The sequence below is a fragment of the Prenolepis imparis genome, unplaced genomic scaffold (genome assembly GCF_030444845.1).
Source record: "Prenolepis imparis isolate NDT839.2.m4 unplaced genomic scaffold, iyPreImpa1.0 SCAF_9, whole genome shotgun sequence".
Classification (NCBI taxonomy): domain Eukaryota; kingdom Metazoa; phylum Arthropoda; class Insecta; order Hymenoptera; family Formicidae; genus Prenolepis; species Prenolepis imparis.
Window position 1 is genome coordinate 9,273,591 of NW_028141167.1, and position 17,080 is coordinate 9,290,670.

The following is a 17,080-nucleotide window of genomic DNA, read 5'->3' on the forward strand; positions in this document are numbered from 1 at the left end:
ACCAAAATTATTTGTGAATTAAATTAAAATTGCATTAATTTTTCTCTCACATGATTTTGGTCATTCAAATCATAGTCACGTATTAATTAAAATTTAACTTTCGTAGAAATAATAAAAGTCATTCTAATGCCAGTGAATTTTAATATGAAAAATTATTAAAGACGATAACTCTTCGATTCTTAAAATCTCTGATTTAAAGAATAATATTGAAGGCTCTTCTCTCTCAAAGAAAGAGAAATAAAATATGATAAAACATCGTTATCACAGTTTGCGCTGGATGGGTCGTCATCATCCGTCATTTTCGCCGTCAATGGCGAACAATGGCGAAACAATACCGAACAAATTCTAACTGAACCGAACGTGCGTCTCCATTAGGATCCGACACCGGTCAACACCGTTTGGATTATACCGACTAGGAGGAATCACGGTTTTCCTCACTTCGGCGACCGTAAACAGCCGCGCGCTCCCGACCCGGTGCTAACACAGCAGCACAGCATATCCCTTCTTCCGCCGCGGGTGCAATGCATCTCGGTTGGTGCAGCATGTGAAACAAGCCGACGTTCTGATATCGCCCTGATTTATACACGCATTACGCATCCGGACCGCTATGCGCCACGTCGTTATTATGCACGCGCCGCATACCGGGTAGCCGAAAAATACGGGGCTGATTATCGCCTCGCCATATATACAAATGCGCGCGTAAATGATAATAACAAGTATGTATGGTATTCATTTAAATGGGATCGAATTAGGTGATTGATTTAAATTGAAATAAAAAATGTATATTTACGCAAACTAGATTACTTACGGTGCATAATTTTCCTATAACTATATTTTCAAACTATATAATAATTATATATCTCTCTAATCCTAATATATTATTAATTCTTGAAAAATACACTAAAAAGACAAGAAAATATATCAGAAATTTTCTAAAATATTTCTTTCTCTATCCACTTGAAAAATTCTACTATTCAAATTTTCACGCGTTTTATGCCGCTTCACGTAATTTTTTAGGATCAGTCGGAAACTCCTCGAATCACCTTGCGTTCCCTTAACTCTTCTCGTGTCACCCCAACAAAATATATAATTCCAAGCGACGATGGCGCAGGTGGCGCCGAAGAAATTGATTCCGACTTTAGGCGCTTAGGAAAAGGGGAAGCTTGGAAAAGGTTCCTATATCTCTCTAGTTTCTCCTTTCGCACCCTTCCATCGTCAACCCCTTGATATACATTTCAACTTTAGAAATAAGCGCACAACGGTATGGTCAGAGTGTCGCACATACAAATGAATAAACGTCGCTCGATCGAAGTTTCCTCTTTTAGCTCTTCATGAAAAAAAAACAAACAAACAGACGAAAAGAATTATATGTAATAAATTAAAAATAATATATTGTAAAACAATTCTTTGTGAATTGCAGAATAAACGCGTTTTTAATTTTCATGTTGAGATTTAATCTAGAAAAAAAATACTATTTTTTAAAATCTAATTTTATATTTTTTACATTACATTTTGTAAGCAAAAACATAAAAGTAAAAAAAATTGGAATATTATATCATTCATAATTCTCATTGCGTCATCGTAAATTATGTGTTAAAGTAGGTCAACAATGCGATAAACAGACATTAAATAAATTTCTTCTCAAAGTGCAAATAACATACAAGAATAATCTTTTCATCCACTACTTTCACGTTTACGGTCGAATAAAAAATGTGCAGTGTTTCCGAGTTAATGAAGCCGCGGCTTAAGTTCGGGACGATATTAAATGCCAGCCGGTGGTTGTGCGCGAGTAGAATTAATAGCCGTGCGTGTAAACGGCGAATTAGTGTGGCGGTGACCAGGAAAAAAGGGTAGCGATAAAGAAAATAAAAGTAGTAGGGCTAGTCCGAATAACTAACGGCATAATAAGTACTCGTTTTATATATATTATGTATATAAATATGAATGAATGTTATATATGATTATGAATATAATAACAATAAACTAAGTTTATTATATCGTCCTATCTATTCTCGACTTGAATTTATTTTGTTATTTTGTTAATACATTTTGGTTATATTTTGGTTTAATAATATATATATAATCAAGTTTGAATTATTAAATTAAAATTGTCATTTTATGCAGGTCGTTTCTTAATCTACTGATTGAGATTTTTATCAAAATCTCTTTCTCTAGCTCTCTTCGATTAAATAAGATTTTTATTTGATATAAATTATTCCTCTCGAACTTTCAGCTTTTTCTATTAAGATTTTTACTTTATGTCAAGTGTTTTCGCGGCTCCTTAAAATTTTTATTTTATACAAGACCACCATTTATCTTTGAACGACATATTAAAGGACCATTTATGGAGCAGTCAAAAGCGATCAGAGTCAACGCGTGGTGAGCGTTCGGAAGCGCTCGCTTGTGAAATTGCAATGTTAATTCGCGCGTCTTGATTGATAGTGTACGTATGTCGGGGCCATCTCAAAGCCCAGTTTACTCAACCGAGCAGTTACCATATCGCTTCAAAGACGTCCTCCAGACGGCTGCATCGGAAACACCCTATATAGCGCGGGTATACAGTTGATATTAGATCTGCGGCACACACGCGTCTATATGGGACCGCAGTATGTACGTATATATACGCATACATATATACAGCACTGGCGGGACCTTTGATTAGCAATTAGGTGCATTATGCGCCCGCGATTATCGAGCCGTCGCAGATCAGACTGCGGTCCAGGAAGAGGGAAGGGAGGAAGAGAAAGGGAGATGTAGACAGACATAGAGAGATAGATACGTTTCAAGGCCTGGGCCTGACGTGCTTGGAACATATCAAGGATATCAGATGCTTAGATGCTTTAGCTTTAATTTTTACCCGTGTAGTCTCTGGATTTATCATTTATTTTATCTCACACTTGTATCACAATCAGATGCAATCGGAGCATCAAGCAAAGTAAATGTAAATTAAACGAATTTAGTAGGTAATCTTTGATAATTCTTTGAAATATATTTTGCTTTGGCGAAAATTGAGTCCATTATTTTTAACGACCCTGTCTAATCTTCTCGATCATAAATCAGTTCTAAATTATAATAAATTCAATCATTATTTGATTAATATTTTTTTCATAACTTATAATATTATATAAATAATAGACTATTGTACAAACAGACAAATAGACCAATGCAAAAATAGAAAAAAATGTCGTTTTATAATATATATACATGTTTTAATTAATAATTAAGTCAAATTAATCAAGCAGTTTAGCTTTTTTTTTTTCAACGTAACTCAATATTTAATTATGATTACGCAACTATTTATCTTGCGATTTAGTTTCTTTTTTAATCTCCGTTATAGTAATAATTCGGATTCGCGATTTCCATGTACGAAAAGGGAAGGGGAGGGACGTCGGCGACCGCAGCAGCGATGGGGCGCCAGGGTGCACCAGTGACGTCACTGGATGGCACGGCTGTGCTGGAAGGGGCGGAACCCCTGGAATCGATGAGCGTCGCGACGCCGAGGGCGGCGTCGTCGACGGCGAGGGTAACGAGCCGCCACCGCTGCCGACATCGACGTCGACGTCGACGTCGACCGCGATGTTTCGACCTGAAGGATATACGAATCGCAAAGTGCACTTTCGCAAAACTGCATCGTCGGAAATAGAGTATATTATCCTTATACATATATATAATATATAATATTGATAACTATGTACCAAATACAGGGTGTCATAAATTATACGATGTAGTTGGTAATTGAATGTGTGCAAATAACAAACAAATTCTAAATTATTATGAATTTATATAATGTAATACGATATGTGTACACTGAAAAAATTTTCTCTTACCCTAACCGGGTTATTTACCCTGAAAATCATGGTAATCGTGGGATAAATTAAACTGCATAGTAAAATTAATCAAACATTTTATATTTTATTTTATTGTAATAGATATTATTTTTATTATGATAAATATTAATCAGAGAAATTCTCATAAAATTTTTTCCATACCATATTGTCCCACGATTACCATGATTTTCAGGGTAAATTCTAAGAGAAAATTTTCTCTGTGTATATAAAAAATACGATGTAATAGAAATTGACACATGTGTGCAAGATCTTTCGAAAAAAATGCACAGTGAATAAGACGATGAAATATTCGAATATAAATCCGTAAATGCAGTTTCTTTTCGCGATCTCGATCGAGAGTGAGGGACTGCGAAACTACTCTCGCCGTCGTTTCTCACGGTTTCGAGGTTGTACTAGAGACCGGTCGCGAAATAGAGGGAGGAGAGATGCAGTGGTGCGAGAATGGAAAAGAGATAGAAAGAGAAAGCATTTACAACCGACCTTCTTTTCTATTCGTCTAGACTCGACATGAGTGCGAAAACGCAAATGATATCTGTGTCTCATAAAATATTTAATAGTATATTTCACGAAAAACTAGAAAAATGAAATAAAAATTATACTGTATGAGAAAAATATAATGGAAATCGTAGAAAAAGAAATCAACATTTTTTTCTTCACTGATCTTTTTTAAATTTTATGATAGAGATATATCGTTGATAATAAAAAGTTATTAAAAACATATGAAGTTTAAACTTATAAATTCGACGAAACTAAAAAATATGTAGTTACAATTATATTATAATAAGATATATAATATATAAAATATTTGCAAATTAATGACTTAAATCAGAATTTATTAATATATTTCTTGCCGAAGCAAGTATATTTCTATGGAGCAAAAAGTGATTACATAATGGATTACAAGAAATAGTTTTGTAAGTTATACATAGAGTCGGCAAATTGTGAGAAACACACAGTTTGATTAGAATGAGTCGTAGAAATTGGAACGTCCGTATAGTATAAGAGAGGACAAAGAAAAAGATCAAGAAGCTAAGAGTCGACAGAGGAATAAAGAACGACGAAGAAGGCCAGTGGCCGTCACGGTGTTGCTTCCCGACGCGGCTCTTTTTTTCTTCAGTGTACACACGGTATATACACGGTGGGATCTGTGAAATCGATTCCAAATCGCGATGTTGCGATTAGCCTACATGAGAAACTCGATTGAAATTAATTAAAGCTTAAAAATTCTCGAGTAGTAAAAATTAGATTAATGCGAACTCCAAATTCAATTTAATATATCCATAAATAAAATTTTTTTTTTTTAATTACCTTCTAAAAAATATTGCTCGACATTCCGAAAATCCTAGAAAGCGATTCTTTTCTTCGCGAAATCCGCGAATTAATAAAATAAAAATGTAAAATTTCTTTCGGAGCAACTTTCGAAACTAACTTAATGGAATTATTCGCATTTCTAGTTTCAATTTCCAGTTTGATTGATTTATTTCACAATTGTTGGAATAGGATTATTTTTTATATTTAATATTAATTTATTGTTTCAAAAGAGCGACGTCGAAAAATCAAAGGTAAAAATAATCACGACGGACCATTCGCAGCCGATTCACGGCGCTCTCCGAATTACAAGCGCACCCTGTACAACCCATCGGGACGGCGAGCACACACAATGTGCGCGAAACGACGTTGTGGCCTCTCTGCTCTGTTGTGCTCTCGCCGTCCGCAAATAACCTGCACAATCATGCGTTCGCAGCGGCGAGAGAAAGAGAAGCTGCGAAGCGAGCTTCGCTCTCGGGCTTTATTAGAGCTCGCCCGTGCAAACCGCCGCTCGCCACCGTCACCGCGACTTCACCCCTTCAACCCCCGTTTTCGGATATTTAGCATTCTATGCTCCCCGACAAGGGACGCGCAGCTGTATAACATCTCGCTTCGAGCTATATTTTTCGCAAGAAGAAAACTCCGATGCGCCAATTTTAATATCATCGTTCTAAAAGTAATTAATCGCACTTGGTGCGATTCAAAATTTAGAATTTTATGATTGAAAAGATTATTGCACGCTCGGGTACCTCGTAGGTTTTTTTTTCATCCAGTCGAAAAAATTTTTTAAAAAATTCTACGAGCGAGAATGATAATATTACAATGTAACAATAAATGCGCAGGTGCGCTTCGCGGTTTCGCATTTGCATCTGCGCCGGCGATGCGGGCGCACGAGTCCGACCGAGCGCATTGCGCGTTGCACCTGCACATACGAATGCGAATGCAATGCGCAACGTGCGCGCAGACTTGACACCATTGCTTTGTACCTTTTACGGCGCGATTATGGAACGTGCGAGTGCGAGCAGGCATTATCGCAGAAAACTGGTCCCCTGTTTGCCCGCGTCAAGGTTACCGCCGACGCGGCACAGGCAGGTAGGTCGCCAGGTAAGAGTCAATTGAACGTGCGACGTCGGATGCGACGAGAGGGACATTAAGGTGACGACGGAAGGGAGGAAGAGAGGAGACCGCGAACGTTTTACAGAGTCTCCGCGGAACGTGCTCGATTATGCGAGTAACGGGCAATTTATGGTCGTGTCTGCCTTCGCCGCGATTTTTGCAAGCTCTCGACGCACGTTAACTTTATACGAGAGAAAAAAAAATAATTATGTGTGGTAAAAATATATTCATATAAAAATATTAATATAAATGAGAAATATGATATGTGAGATAATGAGAAATAAGCTATACATAAACGAATCCAAGGTAAATAAGTACTATGCATTTTATATTTAATCATATGATGTTAATATACATAATTATATGTAGAATGCATTTATTCTTTAAATATAATTTATGTAAATTCTCCAAAATAAATTTCGCCAGCCTTGTAAGAAATTTAATATTGACGTACATAAAATATTAAATATTTTTGAAATAAGTTTTGAGAGTATATTCTCTTCAGAGAGAGTATATTCTCGTCAAAATATATCAATGTTGCCAGAAACGCTTTTGACTAGGTTTCAAGTAGAATCGTATTAGCTTTCCGTTCTCGTCGTTAATAATTAGGATTGTCAACAGGTATTGCTAACAATGTATAGAACACGGAGGTTAAAACCGAATCGATGCGTTACCGAATTTGTGGACTAGTGCATTGCGCTGCAACTGGCGATGCAATGGCTATACACGCACGTTTTGTTTTCGGATCGTGCGTTTTTTTTTCTTCTTTTTTTTTCCCCCCCGTTAACCGTGAACAATCTATCGTGACAGCCGTTTTACAGCGACAATACATTTCGACGAATACTTTCACTTTTCAATTTACGAAGCGAAAAGTAACAAAAAATAGAAATAAAAGGCAAAAAATTAAAGACTTTCTCATTCTGATTTGGAAGATAAATTTACAAAATTTTCGACATTTCGCAGAGAAAACAATAAATTATAAATGAGCTCATTTTTCTCGCGGAAACAATATACATATAAATAAAAAATTGAATAAATTTTTAAAAAATTTAAAAAACCATAATTATAATAAAAATAATGATTGAAATAAGTAAATTAGAAAAATACATATATGAAAACAAAATATAAATGCATATTTTAAAATCACATCAAGCTTTAAAAATATAACGAAAAAATATCATATCTATATATTTAATATATCGTCATTTAGTTTATATGGCCAATATTTTTTTTATAACATAACATAATATAAAATTATAAAAGATTGCGTCTCTCGTGCAAAATCAATGTATCGATAGTACACAGAACAAAACTTATCCCGGTAAAAATATATTTGTACTTCTTTTTCTGCACTTTTTATTATAATTTTACATTTTATATAAGAGTACAAATATTCGAATATGTTCGAAGCAAGGAGAAGCGATTACCATTGTCCTCAAACATAAAATATATTTACTAATTTTGAGGCGCATCGTGTGCGTGTATGTGTGTGTTGTCGCGCGTGTGACACTCATATTACAATACAAACACAAACAGTATTCATATTGCAACGCGCACTCGCGTGTTTATAACACTGCGAGCGAAGAGCGAGCGTGAAATTTAATTTTTGCCGACGACGAGCTAATTCAATGCGTTTTCCCGGATTGATCCGAGCTCATAACAGCAACCGCGAAAGCGGCGCCGCTTTCCCAATTCCGATATTAAATCTTTCTGATCAAACGACCACCAAACTCCCACGAGAACCGAACGCACGCTTTTTCGCGCTTTTATATGATTTTCATTGCTGAACGACAACTATCCCCTTTACGATTCAATTTTTATTATATATTCCTCATCGTGTGCCAACGATTTAACAATAACGATCTATTTTATCTTTCATTAAACTTCTTTAAAAATTAAATTCTATTTCTGATGACTTTTACAATTCAATTTCTGTCAATTTTTATTTTGAGTAATTAAATATTATAAATTTAATAAATAGTCTTCTATATCATTTCACAAGCGAAAGATAAACGTTAGAATTCGAGAATTTAGAAAGTTAATTTTGAATTATCTTTTTCTTTCCTTCCTATAATATATAAAAATTGCGCAAAGTTATATAAAAATATATATACATATAATTCTCCGTATAAATTAATTACAAATATATAATATAATTATACCTTTTTTATATTAGAAAGATATAAAGAGACAGTAATCACAAAAAATAATTTCCTTCCTTTTTCCTCGTTCAATCAGATGTTTACGTGATTTTATCTCGATAATACAAAAATTATTGCATTTAAGGGGATGATTGACAATCGTTTCAATATCGAGATTTTTAATTATTCAAACAAGTATCGACAATATACTAGAAAATTCATTAGTCAATATCAAAACTCATGCAGAGAAAAATATTTTTTTCTGGAGCTGCAACTGCAGCTGAGAGTCCGAAGTCGCGCGACGGGGTGCAACGAGAGAGGAAGGGAGGAAAGCGATGTAATCGCACCGGAAATACCAGCAACACATACTACGCGAACTTCCCGTCTCGTGTAGGTGGCTTTACTTCAGACTAGAAAGATAACGTACAATTTCGCGGTCGAATCAGAAAAGTTTGGGGGGGGGGACAGCAAAATTACTCCATAAATTAATCATGCAATAATAATAAGTTACGAATTGAATTATAACAATTAACTATAATATTAATAATCATAATGTGTATTTTTAAAATTTCCTTTATGTTCTATTATATAGATATAATATTTATATAATTTTCCACATGTATTATATTTTTTAAAATATTTAATTTTTTGCATTTATTGTATATTAAATTCTTTTTATGTGTTTATCATAATTATGACTGATACTTTTTGAATATTTATTTTATTTTAAATGTGAGAAAGAAATATCGCGAGAGAGATGTCTTGGTTGGAGCATTAATCTCGAAAAGAAGTGAAGCAATTAAAGCGAGCCATCGATCGCGCGGGGTTTTCGTCGCGGTGCTACTTTTTCTGGCAGAAGAGAAGAGACCATCGATCGATCCAGGACGAAAGTGGTCCAGGACGAGTGGGGGATCCGAGGAGAGGACGTGCTCGCAGGCAGCTGCGGCATCACCTGCTCGACGGCAGCTGGTTCGGGCTCCGTCGACGTGGGTCGAGGCCCGCCTGCGGGGACCGTCTAGTCGCCCGGTTAAATTAACCCTGATACGCGCCAACGGAGGTTAACGCAAATCCCCGTCCCCGTTTTATCGTTCGCAACGCATCGATACGCGCTGTTCGTAATTAGCGGCGAAAAAATTTACGTCAATTTATCCGGAAAAAACCAAGGGTCAACAATATCTAAAATACGCATCATAAAAAGAGAGATAAAATAATAATTAAAAATATTTTTTATCATGTACTGTCGAATGATTCATATAAAGATAAATTTGTGAAACATTATATATAATTTTCTTAATTATTTTTTAAGTACACAAAGAGAATTTTCTCTTAGAATTTACCCTGAAAATCATGGTAATCGGACAATATGGTATAGAAAGAATTTTAATTTGAGAATTTCTCTGATTAATATTTATATCACAATAAAAATAATATCTATCATAATAAAATATAAAACATGTTTGATTAATTTTACTATGCAGTTTAGTAAAATTAATCAAACATGTTTTATATTTTATTGTGATAGTGACTGATAGATATTATTATTTTTATTGTGATAAATATTAATCAGAGAAATTCTCATAAAATTCTTTCCATACCATATTGTCCCACGATTACCATGATTTTCATGATAAATTCTAAGAGAAAATTCTCTCCGTATATATACTATAAGAATTAAAATTATGGGGATGAATTTGAACGATATCGTGCAATTCGCAGTTATCGGAAACATGATTTTGCGTCCAGCTGCAGAAACGATTTTACGCACGTAAACGGGATGCATGTATTCTACCATCATTCGTTACCCGTCAGTTAAACGCCTTCGCGAATAGCGTGTTCCGCTATCGAGATTCAATCGATTGACGCGGCGCCGCCGCCGCTCGCGAACTTGATCGCGGAAAAACGTAACGCAATGCTTTCGAAACCGCGATTTCCGCCGCTCGACGCTTTTTCTCCTTTTTCCGCACACGCGAAAAAGTACTCGCTGTCACGCGTTATGATATGAAAGTTCTATTCACTAACTGTGAATAGAGAAACGTTTGCGCACGATATATAATATATATCAATAATTTCGGAATACGCTCCCATTCTTTAATATATATTAATATATATTAATTATTTCCGTCGATTTTTATTTGCTAAATTATTAGTTGCAAGAAGATTTTTCTCTGTTATTACGCGAGTCATACGCGAAATTTTATAACAAGGAGAATTATAATATTCTATTAATTTGCTGCATATTAAATTTATGGTATAGACTTAGGTTTAAGCATTTTCAGTTGTGCACTAATTATTGTAACAAATTCTTCAATCGCAATATAATATTTAGACACTAATTCGATAATATCTATTCTTCGATTTAATTTAGATTATTCGATTAATGTATCCTTTGACTGTTTAAATTTGAAAACTGAATTACTCTCGTCTTTAGAAATTAATTTTTTTAAATTGCTCTTACTGTTTTTTCTGTGATTTTCTGATTTTTATCAGAAAATACGCAAAGTTAGGAAGATTGATTCAATCGAACTAATCAATTCGGAACGCAAAAAGATCATTCTCCGTCTTACTCTCTCTAACATTGACTCTAACATTGGCTCTAATTTACAGAAACGCGATCGCACGGCACGCGATGAAGATGGTTTCGTGTTTCTTGCACCTGCGAGTACCAGTCGCCGTCGTGCATACGCTCCAGGAATGCATCGGGTTAACTACACGGTGTATCGGATTTATGCGTGAGTATTAGATCTTCAAATCAGAATTCTCTCGCTCAAAGTATAAATATTATATGTCCAAAAATAATTCTTAAATAATTACGAATATATGTATATACACTGTAAAAAAATGTATATACTTAATAATATATAACTTAATAATATATATATATATATATCTCTCGATTAAAATTTTACTTACTTAATCAGAGCTTAAATTACATAAGAAATGAAAATCATTTTCCCTCGACAAATGACTTTTTTCATTATATCAAAAATCAAACCACATAGCGTCTAAAAAGAACGAAAAAGAGTAATAAAGCATATCGCTTTATAATCTTGTAGATTCTTAATAAGCCTTAATTAGTATATGTGATATTGAACTGTTGCATAATACAGTTTTATCACCGAAAGAAATTATTATTTCTAGATTCTGGATATTTAGAACTTAAATGCTTCATAAAGCTTAAACTTTGTAAAGACTTTGGACTTTAACTCCAATTTAACTCATCCAATTCGATTTTTTAATTTTAATAACGTTTTACTTTCGCAAAAAGTTTCGACTGTACAAATCCTTGAAGGAACGCGAAACTTCCGAGACACCTTATGTATTCAACGTTCAGATGTTGGTACGTCAAGCGAAAAAAAAGATATTCTCGCATCCAACTCGTTACGCGTTCCAGCGCAAATGGATATTAATTGCCGAGGCCATTGGAGAACTTGTTCCGTTAACCCTAACATGAATATGCAAGATTTTAAAAGACAAGGAAGTCGTTCTATCGCGCGCAACTTTGCGGTAACGTCGAAGTTAGAATTAATGCACATTCTGTGTGCAAGGCAGTCTGTGTTCGCAATTAAGTTGCAGTAAAAAGTTTTGAGAGAAAAAATTAAATATTCCCAAATATGTCGAAATTAATAATAAATAATTCTAAAAAAACATATTGTCTGTAATTGGGGTGGAATAATTTTTACTATCATCTTCTAAAGCAATTGACTCTTTTTGAAATCCCTTTCTAAAAAAGGCATGTTATTTAATATTCTTGTCGCTTTCCCGCGTTGCTGATTGACTGTCTCGATTCGCGTTGTGCGTTATATTCATAATTCATAGCATCGAGCAGCTGCCATCGCGAGGGTTAGCAGTTTGACAGTTTGTCCAAAATAAAATTAAATAAAATAATATATTATATGTTTTACATAATATGTTATAATATACTTTAAACTCGATTAATATTTTTGACAGTTATCAGCTGATTTCTGTAAAAAAATATTAATCGCGGATAAAGTATTATAACATATTATATTACTTACAAAATATTATTATTTTAATTAAAATAATATATTGTAAATAATATATGTTATAATATATTACTTAAAATATATACTTATTTGTCTGCGATTAATATTTTTTGACAGAAATCAGCTGATAACTGTCAAAAATATTTATCGAATTCAAAGTATTAAAACATTATTTAAAACATATTATTTTATTTAATTTTATTTTAGACAAACTGTCAAACTGTTAACCCTCGCGATGATATGAATATAACGCACAACGCAAATCGAGGCAGCTAATCATCGCGAAAAAGAGGCAATACTTGTGAGAATCGACTTAACTTGCCTTTTTTAAAAAAGGGTCTAGAACAACACGCAATATTGCAGCGCCATTCCTCAATTTTATGTTAAAAAGAATGATACAGAAATCAACTGATAATTGTCAAAAAATATTAATCGAGTTTAAAATACTATAACACTTTATTTAAAACATATTTTATTTTAATTTTTATAACATAATATTATTTTAAAATTTAATTAGCAAAATTAACGCTTTAATCAACTGATGTATGTCAAAAAATATTAATAAAGCGTTAATTTGCTTATTAATTTTTAAAATAAGAATATGTTATAAAAATTAAAATAGTAATATGTTGTAAATAATATGTTATAATGCCTTATCTGCGATTAATATTTTTTGACAGAAATCAGCTGATATCTGTCGAAAATATTAATCGAGTTCAAGGAATTATAACATATTTTTATTTTAAAATTTAATTAACAAATTAACACCTTATTAATATTTTTTAACAGAAATCAGCTGATTAAAGAGTTAGTTTCCTAATTAATTTTTACAATAAGAATATGTTATAAAAATTAAAATGTGTTTTATATATGTAATTCCTTAAACTCGAGTAATATTTTTGACAGTTATCAGCTGATTTCTGTCAAAAAATATTCGAGTTTAAAGTATTGTAACATATTATTTATAACATTATTAATTTTTATAACATATTTTAATAAAAAATATTAATCAAATATAAACAAACTTTATATATAAAAATATCTTTCTTTTTTATATAAAATCGAGGACTGGCGCGCGCTTGTGTTGTTCTAGTGAATAAATAAAGTTTGTGTAAACAAGTTTCAGGCTTGTAGTCTAAAGTACAATTCGAAGATTCAATTGCGACAAATTTGAAATCGATATTTTCATCAAGCGCATTAAGTAAAACGTCAGGCGACGGATATGCATTGGCGTTGAACGAGAACTGAGCTTGTGCAATTTACTGCAATATTGCTGTTCGAAGTCAATGCTAAGACCTTGCACTCCACGTGCACGCGTATATTATTATAGCATGCACGTGCGCATCAGAAGACTGTGAAATAAGGAGACGGGGAGAGAGACAACATAACTCTGATTAGATTATATTATCGCGCATTTTTCAGTATACAAGCTTATTCTTTTAAGTTTTAAATCTTTCCGTGTATTCTTTGTTACACATATGTTATACTTATTTCGTAAATCTCTTTTAGTTTTTTAGAGAAAAAAATATAGTCAAAAAGTGAAAAAAATCACAAAGATTATAATCAATTAAAATCATATGAAATATGAATTAGTAATAACAAGTGATTTTAGTGATTTTAAGAAAAATTTGATTTATGGATTATGAAAGGCATTTCTTTTCACAAAAAAAATTGTCTTCGTAATTTGCGGTTCTATAATAATAAGTAATTGATGAAAAAAAATTCAGTATATAAAACTCTTAATACGAATATATCGAATAAAATTTTTAAAAAATAATTAAAATGTATGTATTTATTAAGTATCATAAATTTAAATCAATTGCAAACATTAAGGCCGGGAATGTCGAAAGTTAATTACTTTTACAAGTATAATCTGGTACAAGATGCAAAGCATCACGCAACCGCTAAAAGTGCATCTTTAACAAAGTTTGCTAACTTCCCATCCTTCCCCTCTCTCTCTCTCTCTCTCTTTTTATATATTTCCCTATATCAGCTCAAGAGAATAAGGTCGAGGTGCTTTAACTTCGTCCATTCGTGCATCGGGCGATCCACTCGATTTACAGGTCGATGAACTTGCTCGATGTTAAGGAGGGATAAGCCCCTAATTAAGAGCGCCGATAAGTCCAACGCGAACTCTGGTGGCCTATCGATTGCGACGCTCGATTTTCATATCGCGCGAACGTCGTCAGTCAGATCAACCACGTCGGGAGCAGTTTTTTAGTTCTCAATCTTTTCAACAACTATACAGTGAGATGCTCCGAATATCACTTTCATTATTTAAATATAAATTTATTAACAAATTGAAGATTAAGATTAAGAAATTGACTATGTCAAAATCCTGCGATTGATTCTTTGATGAATACAAGGCATTAATAGTATTTTAATTATAAGCGATTAAAAAGAGAAGGTAGGAATTAAATACAAGACTTTAAATTATTTCAAATAAATTCTAATAGAATTTCAAGAAAGTTTCAGAAATTTATGGCTTATATATATAATTATCACAATATAGAAAGATAAAACATAAAGCTTTGAAAAAATAAAGCTCAATTAAATTTTTAATAAAAGAATCGACTTTAAATTTGCCATAAAATACACCTTCGAGTTTTGTAACAACAATTTAAAAATATTTTAATAATAATAATGATATGATCAATGCATTATATACAAGATAAAGTACTCGTAACGTTTTAAAACGAATACTTGGTATACGTTCGGATGCAAGATTGAGTGGAGTGGCGCGTGTTGCTTAAAGGTAGATAAATCAAGCAAACGACTTCACACGACAATACGTCATCCTGCTCGCCGCAGGAGTTGGACGAGGACTCCATCGTTCTCGCCATAATAAAAGTGTTTAAAATCCGAGGATTTCCGTGGCAACGGGAAGGAAAAATTATAGCCATCCTTTCCTTCGCGAACACGGAGCGGAAAACGCGGGAAAAATCGCGTTATATTTTTTTCCACGCGACAGACAAAAATAAAAAAAATTAAAAAACAATATATTGCTAGTTATATAATATAAATAGTTATACAGTATATAATATAATAAATCTCTGACAGTATTATGCAAATATTGTTATAGCGGGAGCTCTGCTTTTTTTTTATCGTTCCATTTTCCATAGTGATGAAAGAGCGACGAATTTAATTCATTCGTTATAAAGTGCCAATATTGGAATATACGACGTTATCTATATATTACTCCTTCTATCTCGTGTTTTATACATTTAACATACTTTCAACAAAGAATATAGTCTCTTTCGCAGAGAAAAGAGGACGGGACTTTTTTAATAAAGTCTAAGGCCGGTATTCATAGTCCGTTCTTATTTCAAGACCGTCTTAAGTAATGTCTTAAGATGCAAATACGGCTCTGTGATTGGTTAATCACATCTTAAGATTGTACTTAAGACATTCTTAAATATAAGAACCGACTATGAATACCGGCCTATGTGAAAAAAATGAGATTATTATATATTTCGCGTTCTTCGCATACATTAAAAAGTTGCTGAGTTAATAAAGAGCGTGACAATGAATTATAACAAAACAAAGGAGAATAATTTCGTATTATCTAAATCCTCTAAATCTATAATTATACAATAATAATTATACAAAACGTATAATGTCTATAAAAATTTTATATGTGCGTGCTATATATTTTTTTTACATATTTTATATATTTTTATATATTTATTTTATATATTTTATATATTTTATTTTATTTTGTTTTTACAAATATATTTTACGTAAGATATATAAATATCTTTCATCCTGTAAATATTCTTATTCTTCTGTAAATAGCTATTATATACATAATTTACGATCCTTTGCAAGTTTTAGACTTTCACGATTTGGAATGCGATTTATTATTGTTCTTCTCGAGAAAACAAATTCGCTTTCGAGACACCGACGAAAAGCTCGTGCGAGTCGATCGTTTTTCACGTACCTAAGTTAAGCAACGGGCGTGTTTTTGCCGCGTTCGTTTCCTTCCGCCGGCCACAAAAAACGGAAACCAAGACTCGCGGAAAAGGGCAAACTAGTTTCCTTCGTAGGAGAAGAGGAAAGGGGAAAAGATATCGCTCTCACCTCGCGGAATACAACTTTGCGGACGATCGCTGTATCTCGTCGCTCCACTTTCTAACGGAGCATCGTTTACGTGCGCTCACAGGCTTCATTTAGAGCGATAACGATATCTAAATATGTTGCACGTATTTTGTGAAAGTAAGGACACAATGACATATATTCTCCAGTGCTTTCTATAGGTCCTCCAAAGAATGATATCGAATAGAGAAACGTGTAAAAACTTGGCGCTTCAAAATAGAATAAATACACTGAGAGAATTTTCTCTTAGAATTTACCCTGAAAATCATGGTAATCGTGGGACAATATGGTATGGAAAGAATTTTATGAGAATTTCTCTGATTAATATTTATTGTAACAGACAAAAAAATAATATCTATGTTACAATAAAATATAAAACATGTTTGATTAATTTTACTATGTAGTTTAGTAATAAATATTAATCAAAGAAATTCTCATAAAATTCTTTCCATATCATATTGTCCCACGATTATCATGATTTTCGGGGTAAATTCTAAGAGAAAATTCTCTCTGTGTACCGTGAATAATAAATCTTCTCGCGGAGTACTCTGCGTTGATACCACTGCTT

The 17,080-nt window shown here is 33.1% G+C and overlaps 1 protein-coding gene across 1 annotated transcript in view; it reads left to right on the plus strand.

The window, feature by feature from the left end:
- The window catches only part of LOC145940402 (uncharacterized), a 111,392-nt gene extending 100,256 nt beyond the window's left edge, over nt 1-11,136 (plus strand). The window contains exon 9 of the mRNA XM_083045520.1: nt 11,018-11,136. The gene's annotated coding sequence lies outside the window, so the exon portion shown is untranslated. The remainder of the gene's footprint in view (nt 1-11,017) is intronic.
- Nucleotides 11,137-17,080: the final 5,944 nt, after the last annotated feature.